This window comes from Phocoena phocoena, chromosome 3, assembly GCF_963924675.1.
Source record: "Phocoena phocoena chromosome 3, mPhoPho1.1, whole genome shotgun sequence".
NCBI classification, from domain to species: domain Eukaryota; kingdom Metazoa; phylum Chordata; class Mammalia; order Artiodactyla; family Phocoenidae; genus Phocoena; species Phocoena phocoena.
Genome location: NC_089221.1, coordinates 46,194,204 through 46,209,522, shown reverse-complemented (window position 1 = coordinate 46,209,522; position 15,319 = coordinate 46,194,204). Strand labels below are relative to the sequence as shown.

The 15,319-nt window shown below is 44.3% G+C and overlaps 1 non-coding gene across 1 annotated transcript; it reads left to right on the top strand.

The window, feature by feature from the left end:
* The first annotated feature begins 263 nt into the window (after nt 1-263).
* On the top strand, nt 264-336 carry TRNAE-CUC (transfer RNA glutamic acid (anticodon CUC)). Its single transcript has one exon. It is a non-coding gene; the product is annotated as a tRNA-Glu (tRNA).
* Nucleotides 337-15,319: the final 14,983 nt, after the last annotated feature.

The window sequence follows — 15,319 nt, the reverse complement described above, 5'->3', positions numbered from 1 at the left end:
CAAGTTCTTAGACTCGTATTTCTCCTAGGGCTCCAAGTTTGACGTATATAATGCCTTAGGAATGCTCAGGTGATTAGCCAGTGTGTCACTGATAGACAGTTGGTCCTCTGAATCTGTGAGTTCTGCATCCAGAGATTCAACCAACCACGGATTGAACAATTTACATAGCATTTACATTGTATTTACATCTATTTACACAGCATTTATATTGCATTAAGTTTATAAGTAATTTAGAGATGATTTAAAGTATGTGGGAGGGGAATTCCCTGGTGGTCCAGTGGTTAGGACTCTGTACTCTCACTGCTGTGGGTCCAGGTTCAATCCCTGGTCAGGGAACTAAAAACCCCACAAGCCACATGGCGTGGCAAATATATATATATAGATAGATAGATAGATAGATAGATAGATAGATAGATATTTATATTTATATAAAGTATATGGGAGGTTATGCATAGGTCATATTATGCAAATACTATGCTATTCATATAAGGGATTTGAGCATCTGTGGATTTTGGTACCTACAGGGGTCCTGGAACCAATCCCCTGCAGACTGAGAGATGACTGTATCTATTTTATATATATACAATTTTCCAGTTTGTTGAATGCAGTCTAAATACTAGGAGGAAGGGGGTGACTTCCAGTAGCAAGAGGTGGTGAGAGATCTAGCAGGATGTAGAAGAGGATAAATTTGAGCACTCAAGGCCCTTTCTGTAGCATCACCCCAGGAGGGAACAATAACACTGCTCTTCTTTACCCTGCTCTTGTTGCCGTGGTGACTTCTACACTCACAGCAGCCAGAGACAATTGTGCTGAGACTCATCTCCTCCAAGATCCTCTCCTCGTGATAAACCACTAGAGAGATTTCAATGACAATGCTCACCTATGATGCAGGCTGCATTCAAATGATGGCATTGAAGGCTTTGACTAGCAGGAGGAACTATCATGGAGTGACCCAGAAAAGGAATTTTGTAAAGAACTTTCTCCTGAACTAGGAAGAACCTTGGGGTTTGAGAGAATTTTCTAACCTTTCATTCTGTCTTCACTGTAATCATACCTCCGAGGTTCTGAAAAAAAATCTGCCCTGAGCTTCCACTTTGCATTAAGTGGGAAAGAGGGTTGAGGCATGAAATTAAATGAATATTTCTTTCTTTTCCTGTTTCTCAGAATTTTAACCAGGGATGGTGGGGAAAGGAAGATGGAGATGGTGTTTTTTTATCTGAGAGCTCTTTCCTCTCTCCAGATGCTTAGACATAGCAAAATAGAATAAAATTGATCTGTGAGTTCAAAAAAGGAGACTGAGAAGGCCAAAAGAGGATTTGGATACCTTGAAATTAATGATGAAAATTATTTAAAATATAATGAAAATATTTTCGAATGATTAAAAAATTAATAATATACACTTATCTTTTGATTCTTTGTTTTCAATAACTGCTGATCATTTTTAGCAAGAGGTCTTTGCAATGCAAGGGTCTTGGCTGACAGAGATGTTGGTAGAACTTCTACTCGTGAACAAGTTCTTGAAACTACTCGAGTTTTCCATTCAGGGCCTGTATTCCTGTCTATTTTCTTTCTTCTCTCCCTCCAGTCTTTTCTTCCTGTCCTCCTGTGTTCTAGTTGGTTAAGCATTTGATCTCTTTTGTTAACATGCACTGGGGAGTGGAGACTGCCAATGGGGATCTCAGCTGATAGCTGGATCTTAAGGAAACTCAGGAAGAGTTGACTCATCAGGCTCCACAGAGAGAGCAAGAGGCTGGGAAAGCCTGGCCTCACAAAGCCCAGGAGGGGTCAGGATGGCTGTTTGGAATGCCAGCCCCCTTCACACACACACACTTCCAAACACACCCAGCAGCAGGACTCAACGTCTCTTGGCCCGGTGCTCTGCCTGTCCTGTGGTTCTGCTATACTCAGCTTCTGCTTGTCTTGGCATCTTCTTGCTTTTTTCTTCACGGCTGATTCTCTCCACATTTCCCACTTCCAATTCTGAGGAAATGTCTGGCTGGCCACCTAACTGTCATCATCTCTCTTTGCACAGAGCTCTTTGTGCAAGATCACATCACGGGTCTCAGGCCCATGTGGGAATTGGTAGTTTTTGTGCCAGAGCAGATCACGTAGCCTGAACATTGCCAACCCTACTGGAATTATTGCTTGGGAGCCCCTTTCCCCAGTGGGGCAGTTTTTCTCAATGGGACGGGGAGGTCTCACACGGTTAACTGTCTGCCAGGAACACTCTTTTCCACTAAGACACCCATGGCTTCAACAACGTCTTGTCCCACATGTTTTAATCTGACTTAAGAATGACTGCTCATTTACTTGGTAATACTCCCTTGAAGGAAATTTGCAGGTGGGCTAGGCAAGATCTTCTTTCTTTACTCACAAAGGAATGCTATTACAGGTAAGAGTACACCAGTGAGATTTTAGAAAGTGTAGGTGAAACCTCCTCTAATCTTGCTTTAGATTGCCCGTGACAATTTGCTAACCTCTTCCTTGGTGTGTGAGTGGACATTGAACAGGACACTGACTGGAGCTTATGCATGGACACTGCCATCAGCTGTCCAGTCCATCAGATCAGCCAAACCATCCATCTAAAATGGATTAAATGATAATGACCTCAGACTGTGGATTAATCTGTTTCCCTACAGGTGTTTCTCATTCTGGGTCAATTGGTTCTCATCTTCCTTGCACCACGTGGCCAAGAGTCAGGGCAACGTGGAAGATGCAGACACGGAAGGCTGGGCAGTGCCGAGGTGAGTCATACATGGCTGGCTTGGGTTTTGTTTCTCTCTTTCTTTGTGCCCGACTGCTTACATGTCTTGTTTGGGGTCGGGAAGGATACCATTTGGGAATACATGATTTCCTTTTGAAAAGGACTGATATGGGTAGAGTTTGAAAAGTCAGCCATTTCAGGAACTTTACCAGTGTTTCCTCCTTGACCTAGTTTCCAAGTCTGCTGCTGTGTTTCCTATTTCAGCCTTTAAGATTGAGATTGCTATGAAATGCCTTCAGTTCAGTTTGCCCCAGAGGCCAACGCTCCAGCATCTGGTCCACAGCAAGTGACAGAAAGTCACTAAATTGCTCAAGGTGTCCTCAGTGTAACCAATAGCCCACCTCCCACTAAGGTAACCAGCTTGGAGCCCTGCGTTCTAAATGTGAGCTCATCTTTATACGGTGAGAGAGAGAATGAATTTCTGTGAACCTGCGTTCTACACCTCTATTTATACATCTACATGTTTTCTGCTTCCCTTTAAGATAACAAAAACCTGTAGCTGAAACCACAAATTGCGTAAATGACCTCATTTAATCTGCTTACTTCTTCCTCTTCAAGACTGTATTTAAAGAGTTAAAAAAAAAAAAAAAAGGACAGGAGGTTATGCAGGTGTAAATTTCAGATTTGCTGTTGAAAATTCAAAACAGTGAAAAACTACCTGGGCAGAGAACTTACTGAGAATAACAAATGATGGCGAAATGCCTGAGGATGTCTTATGAATCATTGTATATTGATTCATGTTTTTGAGTTCTGGTTTAAAATTCACCGTCAATGCCTTATGTGGGAGCTTCTTACAATGCAGAATCTCAGGTCCCAGCTCACAGCTGCTGAGTCCAAATCTCCATCTTCACAAGGTTCCCAGGTGATTCTCAGGCACTTTAAAGTTGGAGAAGCACTGACCTAAATACTTTGTTGGTTGTTGTCATGACAACCTGGTCACTTTGATTCCAGTGTTTTATTTTTAATCCAGCCCAATTGCTCCCTGCTCAGTGGTCTGCAAGTCTTCCCCATTGCCTGGCAAACTGAGCCCAATTTTTTTTTTTTGGGGGGGTGGTGGCGTAAAGGCTGGGCACAATATCTACAACCTACATTTCTAGGCTCGCTTCTTCTTAGTCCCCCCTACACACATGTATCTCCATTCACACTAGGATATTTCGCTCATCATGCGAAGGTGTGTGACTTGACATTTCTTATGCTGTTCTTTCTGTCTGATGCACCCTCTTTTCCTTTCCTCCCTGTATGCTGAGATCCTGTCAGGTCTATAATACCATATCAAATGGTCTATCCTTCGAGAAGCCTTTCCACAAACGGACAGGATTCCTCTGTCCTTTTACTCCTGTAGCACTTGGTTTATAGCTCTTTTATGGTGTTCTTCTGAGGATGGTTCATTTTACTCCCAGAGTGCTCATCTGAGTTTCTCCTATCTCTCCCAGCCCTACTGCATATTGTAAGCTCTTTGAAACAGTGGCCACATCTTAACTCATAACTGTCCTCCCAAAGTCATGGCCTCAGTACCTTGCACGTAGTGGACAGTCAGTAAATTAAATTCCTAGGCAATACAATTGGTGAATATAAAATCACCATATGGTAGGCTTCACATATAAGGTGGTGCTGTACACATCGTGAGCAGGATTTTTAGTGCATGAAGAACACACTCTCGCTCAGTTCTCTTTTTGAGTACTTGCTTCAGTGGCAAAGGACAAGAATGAACTCTTTGGCCTTAGAACGTTGTGAAGCAAATTGGTCCCAGGATGCATTGCATCTGTGGTTTGCCCACATTCATGTGGGGCACCCACCAGGATGACGAGCTCAATGTGTGAATCTTGGTTCTTTGACTTCCTAGATTTATCCCCTTGAGCAGGTAAGTTGAGCTCTCTAAGCCTCAATGTTTCACATAATTAAATGAGACATAAGACATTTATCACGGTGCCTGGCACACAGAAAGCACTTAATAAACATTAACTATTTTGATAATTTCAAAGATAATGATGAGAATTGTGATAAAATTAATAGGACCATCTATTTTATTATTCTAAGAAAACATTTAAACCACCAGATCTTCAGATGATATCTAACCTGGAGTGTTCAGTGCTGGTCTTCTACGGCAGACAATAGTGGACAGATCAGAGCCCACACGAGACACTTCTCACTTGTCATTGGATAGCGTTATCTCCAAATGATAAAGTGCTATTAACTCAATCATGGAAAAATAGTATTTTCCTCTCACACCATTTAAAAAATTTCTCTGCATAATTTATTATTTTTAAATCAAATCCTACACAGAATAGCACCTATAGCTTCTAGCAACTTTAAAGTAAGAATAATCCATGTGGAATAAAGTAAATAAAGAAAATTTGTTATCATCCTGAACACTGACAAGTAACGAAGGTAGAGGGGAAAAATAATTAGATCATGGCATTACCAACATCCCCGTTTTCCATTTGTGATATTGCCATGGTGATGGAGGAACCAGTTAGTGGAACAAAATCTTTTCCGTGCTTGGCTTATTTTGTCACCTGTCCTATTGGAAAAAGTAGCATATTGATAGCTCAACAGTTTTAACACAGAAATCTTGATTAAGTTGATGGATTTCTGCTTTCTTGAAACATCCGTCATTGACTAGCTCTTCCTTTGCTGACACTGCAATTTTCAAAATAATTTTCCTTTCCTTTCCATCCTCCAACATTGCTCATCCTCTCTGGCCTCAGATTTTTGTTAAACGAAATCATATTCTCATCTTTCATACTTGTTACTTTCTTATTAAATTTCCAACTATTTCAGTGCATTATTTAATATTTCCCATGACATCAATGACTCCACTGCCCTTTGGACTTTCTTCAATTTGTGTCGTATGTTAAATTATGTGAAACCGAAAGGAGGATTTCAGACATTTTTTTACTGGCAGTTCTCATTAAGAAGGGTCTCAGATTATCACTATCATTGGAGAGGCCTAGAAATTTGTAGGAAAAAATGAAGCCAGTGGGATCTTACTGTGCCAAATAGAAAGGATTAGAAAATTCTGTGGGCTCTAGAGACCTATTTTTTTCCCTTGCCTACTATCCTGTTCTTCCTTTGATAGCAGCATCTCATTTTCCTTTGGGGGATGCTCCTCTCCCACACGTAGACCATATGATCAGGTCGGGCTGACCTCATACCCTCTTGAGAGGCTGGCACATGGCCCAGACCTGGCCAATGAGGTCCCCGGCCAGAACTTTCTGTGGATTCAGTGTGAAAGGCATTTTTCCAGCTAAGGTGGTGAAGTAGGTAAGATGTAAGCTGGAGCTGCTATTGCCTGTCCTTGTCACCAGGGCAGAGCTCACCTTTGGATGAAGCCATAGAGAGAGAAGCAAAGCTGAGATGAAGTGAGAGTGACTAAGGACCCACTAGGCTCAGAATCAGAGCTTTTGGTTACATGAGACATTGAAGCTCCTAGCTTAAGCCAGCCTGGGTTGTGTTTCTGTTCCTGTGAGCTGAAGTAGTCTGATACAAGTAACCTTGATTCATTCTTAGCTATCTGTGGCACGGAACAGTAAGGAGGAAATAAGAGTGCTTCTGAATTTCCGTGTCGGTTCTATCACGTAAGAACCTAGGAGAATCTGGCTTTACCCTGTTTACATAGACTTGGAAGCAGCTGAGCACAGTGGTGAGAGCAAGAGCTTTGGGAACAAAAAGTACTTGGCTCCAGATTCTACTCTTACAGCTCTGTGGCCTTGGGCTCTTTGACCCCCAGTAGGATAGCATGGGGACCAGCCTGGGAGGGCGGGGGTGTGCAGGGTGACATTTTGGGAGGGTGTGAAAGGAAACTCAGTGTCTCATGACGGTAAAGCACCTGCAGCCTCGCAGGACAGGAGCAGCCGTTGTGGCGACCTCACCTCAGAGTCCTGTGTACAATCCTGGGTCTCACCCACTGTGTGCTCTGTAGAAACCCATGACTTTGTAAACCAAGCGCCTGAATCCAGCCATGTCACTGCCATTTTTAAAATCCCTCAATAGCTACTCGTTGTCCAGTCTTCTGAACTTATACATAAAAAAACTCTTCCCGATCTGACCCAGAAAGCCTACGGATGGCCGCTGAAAGATAGATGGTACTTGGCGCAAATTGCTTAAAGGTATGCAGGGAGAGGTTGAGTTACAAAAAGGCTCTTTCCTGGGTGGATGCAGGAACGTTATGCGGTGTGCAAACAGCACAACCTTCTATGGGAGGGCCTGCCTCACCTCCACCTGGCACTTTTTTTTTTTTTTTTTTTTTTTGCGGTACGCGGACCTCTCACTGTTGTGGCTTCTCCCGTTGCGGAGCAACAGGCTGCGGACGCGCAGGCACAGCGGCCATGGCTCACGGGCCCAGCCGCTCCGCGGCACGCGGGATCTTCCCGGACCGGGGCACGAACCCGCGTCCCCTGCATCGGCAGGCGGACTCTCAACCACTGCGCCACCAGGGAAGCCCCACCTGGCACTTTTGCCTCTTTTCTTAGGCAGGGTAGCACCATCCTTCCTTCTGGCCATAGAGAATTTCTTCCACTTCTTTAAAGGCCTAGCAGCTTTCCCCCCTCTGGCCCTGTTATCAAAATCTGTTTTCTCAGTCTGGAAGCTTTCTCACTTCCTTGATACCTGGAGAACACCTACCTTTGAGGCAGGTGTGAGCAATTCTCCCAGAAGCCTTCCCCGATCACATCTAGGCTAAAGGTGACCTTAGTATCCCATACTTATCCCTTCCATGACACTTGTCAGATGTTTTTTTTATTATGATTGCTTGTTGAATTGTCTGACTTCAGACCATTGGGTCTTAGTACGTGAAGGCATCACAGTCACTTAGGGATCCCATTTAAAGTGTAAGATTTTGGGGATCCAATCCCAGAGAGTCTCCTCCAGTTACTCTGGGCACTGGGATTCGATCTTTTTAAGGTAGGTTTAGGGTGTAAGTACTGAGCCCAAACTTCCAGATTTAAGTCATGGCTCTGTTGTTCCCTAATGGTGTGACCTTTGGCAAAGTAATTCACTTTTTTGTCTCAGTTTTCTAGTCTGTAAAATGGGGATAATAATAATAGGTCAAACATAGCGTTGGTCTGAGAATGAAATTACACTACGTGTAAAGCACTTAGTTTAGTGGCTGCCCATACCATGCCCTTAATACGTGGTAGCTGTTACTACTAGTGATGATTCTGAGGCAGATGTTCACCAGACCACACCTTGAGAGGCACCACATTAGATGATGAGCATTCCAAGGTCAGCAAGCAGGTCTGTCTTGCTCACTGGAGCCCCCAGAACTGAGCACTGTGCCTGGCACATAGCAGTCACTCAAACAACCCTCTTTTGCTTTTTTGAGTAGTTGGTATCCACACCAGTCATTTGGCACCTTTCCTTATATTAGTGTATATCATAGATTACTCACTGCTTTCTGGCCTTTACCTTGTCTGTCATCCAAATCAGAGGTACCACAAGGGCAGAGGGTGTGTCTGACACCCCTTGTATTTCCACCCAGCAGGACTTTCCCATGTTTCTTCACAGAAACAGAGCTGAGCCCATCACCCTGCTTGGAGTCATCACACATCTGACCCTTCTGGAGGGCAGAAGCCTGCAGCACCCAGCATGGCTCCCCATATAATGTGGAACATTCAATTCTCTATCTTTTTCCTCTCCCACATGTCAGGAGACAGATATACTACATCAACCTTAGTAACATGAATGCTTACTTCCAAGGTGGGTGGTGGCAGTGGTATACCGTTCAATGTTTAAAAATAAGCTCTCTGGGGTCAGGGATGGGGAGACCCCTGGTTTATTGTGGTTACCAATTTCCATGGCATAAATATTTCCACCATGCCTGATTTCAAGCTACCAATGAGATGCAGCTGGATGTAGAGTTGGAAAGAAACGTGTGCAACCCGCTCCTGTGAGCTGGTCAGATGTGTGATGACTCTAGCACATCATTAGTCCGTGGGTAAGTAGGTATTATAATTTCTGGAGGGGTGGGAAACCTATATAGCGTGCCACTGAAAGACTCCCCAGAAGATTCTGAGAAGTTCCTTTAAGGGGGAGCTCTGCCCTCCTTTTCTATCACCCAGAATTACCTTTGTAGATAATTATCAAATTCAGAAAGCTGCTGGGATTTGGGGGAGGGGTATAAGGAACGTGGATGCTAATTTTTCAAGTTTTGTCCGGGTACTTTGGGTCAGGGGCGAGGATATTAAGAGAAGCTCGGGTGTTAGAGTGTACGTTTAGCAGTAATTCTCCTGATGATGCAAACTGCAACCACTGTAGCAAGTATTCCTCCACCTATTGCTGGTACTGAGAATTTCTTTCTCAGATGAGTTTTCAGAAATTGGAGAGTTTCATTGTTAGGTGGTTTCACATTTTATCTGTGTTTATTGATGAATGCATGAATCAAACTATCCAAAATTTTTTTCTACTGCCTTCCAACGCAAACTCTCTATTGTAGCTGGTCTGGGATTTTCATTGTTTTCCAAAGCCCACGCTCACTCTTGCTTCTATACTTTTGCATTTTCCTATTGTCCTTCTTGGTGGCACTACTCTTTCTCCCATGGTGGAGCCTAGGGCATGGGAGATGAGGAAAGGAACTGGACATAAATGTACCCTCTCTTCTCGGCTAGATCAGAGTCAGGAAGAACTGCGTATGTGTATGCGGGTGGGTTTGTGTGTTTAGAGTCTGTTATGTAGTAATGGCCAAGAATCGTTGAGTCTTTACTACATATCAGGTACAATGAAAATGCATTAGTTCATTTCATCCTCAGAACAACTCTGTGAGGTAGGTACTGTTAACATCCCTTTTGTAGAGGAGGAAATGGAGGCGTAGGAAGGAAAAGCAAATTGCTCAGATCACACAGGTGGTTGATGGGAGAGCTGGGATTTGAACCTAGGCCTGGGCTAGATACATAGGGCTGTGAAGGGCTCCACTAGGTTCTCACCCCAAGCTGTGGCTTGGGTGGCGGTTGGGTGGGAGCAGTGTGGTGGTTACCACGCTGCTTACCTTGCATTCTTTCACCCACCTTTACCTAATCCCATAGGATGGGACTGTGTACGCCAGTAACTATGATGTCTTTTAGGAAGGCATTGGCTATTAGCTGTCCACACTCCAGGGAAGATCCCCTTGGTCGACCTCATCCAGCGAGACAGTAGCAATCTCTCCCTGAGAACTCCCCCACAGCCTAGTCAAGAGGGGCATTCTAAGAGGGGCAGAGAGCGCTGGCTCTCCTCCAATCTTCTTTCTTCCCTTCTCTACGTAGAAACAGAGGTTCTAGCTGGGTAAATGCCAGGGATGGCCATAATTCCCAGGTTCCTCAGCAGCTTGATGTGGCCAGTTGACTGCTTTCTGGCAAACTGGATAGCAGAGAGAGTGAAACATCCAGTGTCGAGGTTACACCCCTAAAGGGAAGAGTGTACCCTCACTTCCCATCTCCTTCTCCTTCTTGGACAAGATGGTGGCAGCCATGAGTGGAAGCCATGCATTGAAGCCTGGACTCCTGACCACTTTGAGAAGCAGAGTTTTACTATCAGCTTGGATTTTTATGGGAAAGAAACTATTAAGTATTTAAACCACTTTTGTTTTCGCTCTCTGTTATATTACCTCAATCTAACTAAGGCATCAAGAGATATTCAACATTTGTAAATCACAACAATTACTTCCACTTCCTTACAAAAATCTTTTTTTCTGCTTACATAGGCCCTTTCATGCTCCTGTTACCATTCTCACTTGTCCCCATGGAGAGTGTCCTTCCTCCAATTCTCCGTATCGTCCATTTCCCAGAGCCCCACTCCCTTTATGTCTCTCGCTGAGGCCAAGCCCACATATATTAAGCAGATGAGGACTGAGCTGGGATTCAGGCGAAGTCTGGGGATGATACTGAGAGTAAGACAGGGGATAGGATAAAAGCCAAATGTCAGGCGAGGCAGTGAATCAAGTATCTGCTTGCAGGGAGGAACTAGGGAACAGGAAGAAATGGAGTCAATACAAAAATGAGTCCAAAAGGCAGGCAGGTACGTAAGACCAGAGGACAAAGAAGAATTCGGAGGTTAAAATACAGCCATGGGTGAAAGTCCGATGTGCATTTGGGAGAAGAAAAATAGACACATCCAAAAAAAAAGCAAGGAACCTTTGGAAGTTAGGTGAATCTGCCCCAGATAAAAAGACTCTTAGAGCTTGCCTGCTGTAGCAGGAACTCAGGGCTGACTCAGGCTGAGATCCACCGAGAGCCCGGGGTAGCAGCTCACAGTTCCTGACTGGCCTCCTGGCCTTGTTCACGCAAGAGCTCAAGTCGTGCATGAGCCTTTCGCGTCTAGTGGACACCGTGGTGGCGTGGTACATCCTATGGGCTGGCTCAGTCAATAGCCCTTCCAACCTCTTCTTGTCCCTTCTCCACATTAGAGTCAGGAGAGTTAAGGGGTCCTTGAAGCCTGGTTATAGATGTAGCCCCAGTTCTGCTGAGCAGATGCAGCCCTATGCTGCTGGGAAGGAGGATGTGACCTGTGTGCTCAGCTCTCCTTGTAAGCATGGTGGCCGAGCTATGTTCCCCAGGCGTCTCTAGCAGAGTTTGCACTCTCTGGTCCCTCGTGTCATTGGTGCTGAGTGGCAGACCGTCATATCGCTGATTTCCGACAGAACGGTCCTTGGGTGGTTGGTTACTTCCTCTGGCTGCTGCTTAGGCTCTAATCCTGGCTTACTGGTCCTGCAAGAGATTCTATAAGCCACCTAAGAAATTTCTTTTTGCTTAAAATAGTAAGAGTGGGTTGTTTGCAAATTAAGTGTTCTGGTGGCTACATGCATATTGTTTTACATTGTCTTTAGATCTTTTATATCTATTGCTATATCTTGCCTCCACAGCTATAGCATAAGCAAGTTTTAGATAAAGAACATGTTTTATTCCTTTATTTACTCATTTTTTGTTCCTTCCAGAGTGCTGAGTACATAGTAAAAGCTCAAAAAGTACTTTTTTAAAACTTGAAACGTGGCTCTTTTTGAGGAAGGAAATATGAACTGTTCAGTGATCTCTGTGGGAGATGCATAAAATGAGCCATTGTTGTGCAAGAAGAAAACATTAGAATAGAAACTTAAAATTTATGAGCACAATTTTTTATCATTTTACTAATATTTAATACAGATTGATAATAGTACATACACATGGACAAACAAATGTGGGTGTGCACTGCCAGAAAGTTGTTACTTATATGGGTGAGAAATTAAAAAAAATATTGGAGGCCCCTGGCCTGAGTGACCTTTCACGATGCTTTCCAGTGACTTTTTAAAAAACCACTCAGATTTCTCATCAGAGCCAAGAGACAGGCAGAGAGCTTAGTAGAGTGCCATCTGGTGGTGAGTACTTCAACCTGCAGGGTCGATCCCATTGTTCCTTCAGCAGGCTTTCCCTTAGCTGGACTGCAGGCGTAGGGGACAGTTCGTAGGAAGGAGAGAGTGAAACTCATCTGGCCCGAAGGAAGCGAAAGGGTGGAGAAGGCATAGAAGCACAGGACAGAGGACACAGTGAAGAGGGAGACAGGTGGGTAGAGACACAGACTAAAATAAAAATCTGTACGTAAAAGACACAGTGTGACTAAGACAGAAACATGTTGCAAAAAGGATCGAGATCGTGCCTCCTGGGTTCTACTTATCCACATTCATCATCAAAAACCGAAAGGCCAGGATGCAGGGCGCCTGAGCGCTCCTCTCTCCCTGGGGCCAGGTGTCATCGCAGAACAAAGAGACCTGCAGGCTAAACTTTACTTCGCCGAGAAAGAAATTATCTTTCAAAAACAAACACGTGGTACCTAACCACAAAGAGCAGAGCCTGAAATTCTCTTCTCTACCAGATGAATGACGTCATGTTTCCTGCTCTGGATCCTTGTCTCCTTGACTAACCGCCCCTCTGGGGGAGGTCTGGTCATAAGCACGTTAGAACAGACACTGCGTTTTTCTGGGGCATCACAAGGTCACTGGCTGTAACGTCAGAGGAGGCTGCTCCTTGGGAAAAAGGAAGCAAACAATGACAATTATGCTTCCCAACAGATGCCCGTGTCCTTAATCTGCCCGCTGTGGAGTGAAACAGCAAAGGAGACATTTGAATCATCCCGGGATGAGGTGTCAGGACTGTCCAGTTTTGATGAAGAGGCACTGGGGAACAGGGCACTGATGTCTCCTCACTACAAGTGTCCCCTCTCTTTTATGCACAGGGGGATAAAATAAATCAAGAGGAACAGGTGAAGGAACGCAGGCAGGGGAAGGAGGGAAATGATGCCAGAGAGAGGGAGGGAGGTTGGGAGGGAGGGGATAGAGGAAACCACACAGCAGGAGTTCCCTGTTCTTCTAGGCAGAGAATTTCATCAGGACAGCACGTAGGGCTGAGGAAGGGGGAGAGGGCTGGAAGGAAGGTCCGGCAGAAACAGTCACCTTCAGAACAAAGAGAGAATAAAGATCTTGGGACCTCAGGCTTCCATGACCGCGCCGCGGGAGTTTGCAGGAAAGCAGAGGCTGTGCGTTGGTAGTTTGGTCTCAAAAAAGCAGAAGGAGCTGGTCAGGAGAAGATATTGGGGGTTTCCTAGCTGGAGTGTCACAGGGAAGATTCTTCAGTGACTCAACTTATGGGAGTCACTGAAGGAGGTGGGTTAAAGCTGCGTTGAATGTGTAGCAGAGCCTCCTATGTGCTGCGCGAGGGAGCGTCCCCGGCTCTGCTGAGTGTGGGCAGGGGGCAGGACAGGGTCAAGGTGACCTCAAGGGTCTGCTCACTGAGCTTTACCGTGGTCATCGTCAATGGAAGACAGTGCTGTGGGGAAAGGGGTTCGGGAGACCACTTCCCCTGTCCTTAGGTTCATGACCCTGTATGTGTCTCATATCTTCTCTAGCCTTATTTCTTTATCTGCAGAGTAGGTAGGCTTGTCCTTGTTTAATCATTCATTCGTTCCTGATAGAGTTATTGAGCAGCAACGAAATGCCCACAACTCTGCCCCGTGCTAGGATTGTAAAATGAATCAGACTTGCCCTGCATCCAGGCCTTACCCAGCCCCATGCACTTTATCTATTTATTTTTTACATGGAAATTTTTATTTTATTTTTTTATTGAAGTATAGTTGATTTACAATGTTGTGTTAGTTTCAGATGTACAGCAAAGTGGTTCAGTTATATATATGTGTGTGTGTGTATATACTATTATTTATATTATTTTTTAGATTCCTTTCCTTTATAGGTTATTACAAAGTATTGAGTATAGCTCCCTATGCTATGCAGTAGGTCCTTGTTGGTTACTTATTTTATATATAGTAGTGTGTGTCTTTTAATCGCAAACTCCTAATTTATCCTTCCCTCCCTTTCCCCTTTGGTAGCCATAAGTTTGTTTTCTATGTCTGTGGGTCTATTTCTATTTTGTATATAATTTCATTTGTGTTTTTTTTTTTTCTAGATTCCACATATAAGCAATATCATATGATATTTGTCTTTCTCTGTCTCACTCACTTCACTTAGTGTGATAATCTCTGGGTCCATCCATGTTGCTGCAAATGGCATTATTTTATTCTTTTTTTTTTGCGGTGAATAATATTCCATTGTATGTATATGCCACATCTTCTGTATCCATTCTTCTATCGATGGACACTTAAGCTGCGTCCATATCTTGGCTATTATAAATAGTGCTGCAGTAGTGAACATTGGGGTGCATGTATCTCTTAAAATTATGGTTTTCTCCGGGAATGGGATTGCAGGAGCATATGGTAGTTTTATTTTTAGTTGTTTAAGGAACTTCCTTAAATGTATCAACTCACTACCACTACCGTCAGAGGGCAGTGCTTTCATTATCTCCATTTTACAAGTGAAGAAGCCGAGCACAGATTAAATACCACACCAAGGGTACACAGCCGCCAGGAATTGGAGAGTCTGAATTTGAACCCAGGCAGCTAGCACCAGAGGCCAAGTTCCCACCCTCTGCTCTGCTTCGGGGTAACCACAGGCTTGTCGTTTTGTCTAGAAAATGGAGGAGGTTGACTGCATATTCTCTGAGGTTGCTTCCATGCCTAGGTTTAAGGAGCCAACCATGCGGTATCTCAGGGTTAGAAAGAACTGCCTGCAGCCGGGCTTACTCCACGTGCCCTTGTTCCACGCAGAATGTGGGAGCAGACACCCTCCCCAGTTCCCCACGACTCCCCAGGCTCTCAGCCCGTCCCCCTCTGTCGTGGCCAGAAGTGGACGCACAAATGTCACCTAGTTAAGCACAGACGTGAGTCACTGTAGCTTTTCTGAGAAGAAAAGAGGGAACACTGGATGGTAGGGCTACCTAGGAGAATATCTCATACTTTTTTTTAATATGCAACGATTTTACCTCATTTACTAAAACTGTGGTTAACAGGCTGACAAAATTATATGCTCTGGATGCCCTGATATCCATGACAATAAACTGCTACTTGAGGCAAAAATGATAATGTCCACTTTGCTCAGTGTTTGTTTTTGTTTTTTTCAAAGCTAGTTAAACCAGGGTTAAAAAGAAGCTTATTTTTCTTCTATCCCAACCCTGCTGGTGACCTGGTCTCCAGATGTGTACATCCCAGAGGGGCCAGGAATGAGGG